We start from the raw sequence: 592 nt of genomic DNA, 5'->3' as shown, positions 1-592 counted from the left end.
CTTGCATTCCGTGCTAAACAATAAGTAAAGTATCTACATACTGTATTGTATAACTCAAATGTGAAAGTACCACAAAGTTACTGAACAAGAAAGGATATGTTAGGACCATACATAGAATTAAATGTTTAATGGACATGAAAAGATACCTACTGACTTCTTCCAACTCAACTCTTATTTGCCCATGGATCATATATATGTTCAAAGAAAATTACTACCATAATTTACATCAGCTTATTAATTATTTTTTAAGACTTGATATTTATTAAAAATGTCTAAATTTCGTTATTTATAAAACCAAATCTAAAGAAATTATAGAATCTAATTTAATAAATATGTTATATATATGGTTAATCTTCTAAATTGTATGGTTTTGATTTTACAAATTTTAGAGGCTATGATTCAAATTTTACTGACTAACAAAATGCTCTAAATTTTATTGACTAACAATTTTTAGAGTCTATGACTTTTCGAAAAAATAGCTTTTAGCAAATATAAATCTTGAACTATGGAAAAAACTTTATTTTTTGTTTTAGTCTTAAAAGGTTTTAATCGATTAGCGTATTCAAACCGTGTAGTTAGTCATAAAGCAAGT

The sequence above is a fragment of the Camelina sativa genome, chromosome 9, assembly GCF_000633955.1.
Source record: "Camelina sativa cultivar DH55 chromosome 9, Cs, whole genome shotgun sequence".
Taxonomy (NCBI): Eukaryota; Viridiplantae; Streptophyta; class Magnoliopsida; order Brassicales; family Brassicaceae; genus Camelina; species Camelina sativa.
Note: the sequence above shows the minus strand (reverse complement) of the source record.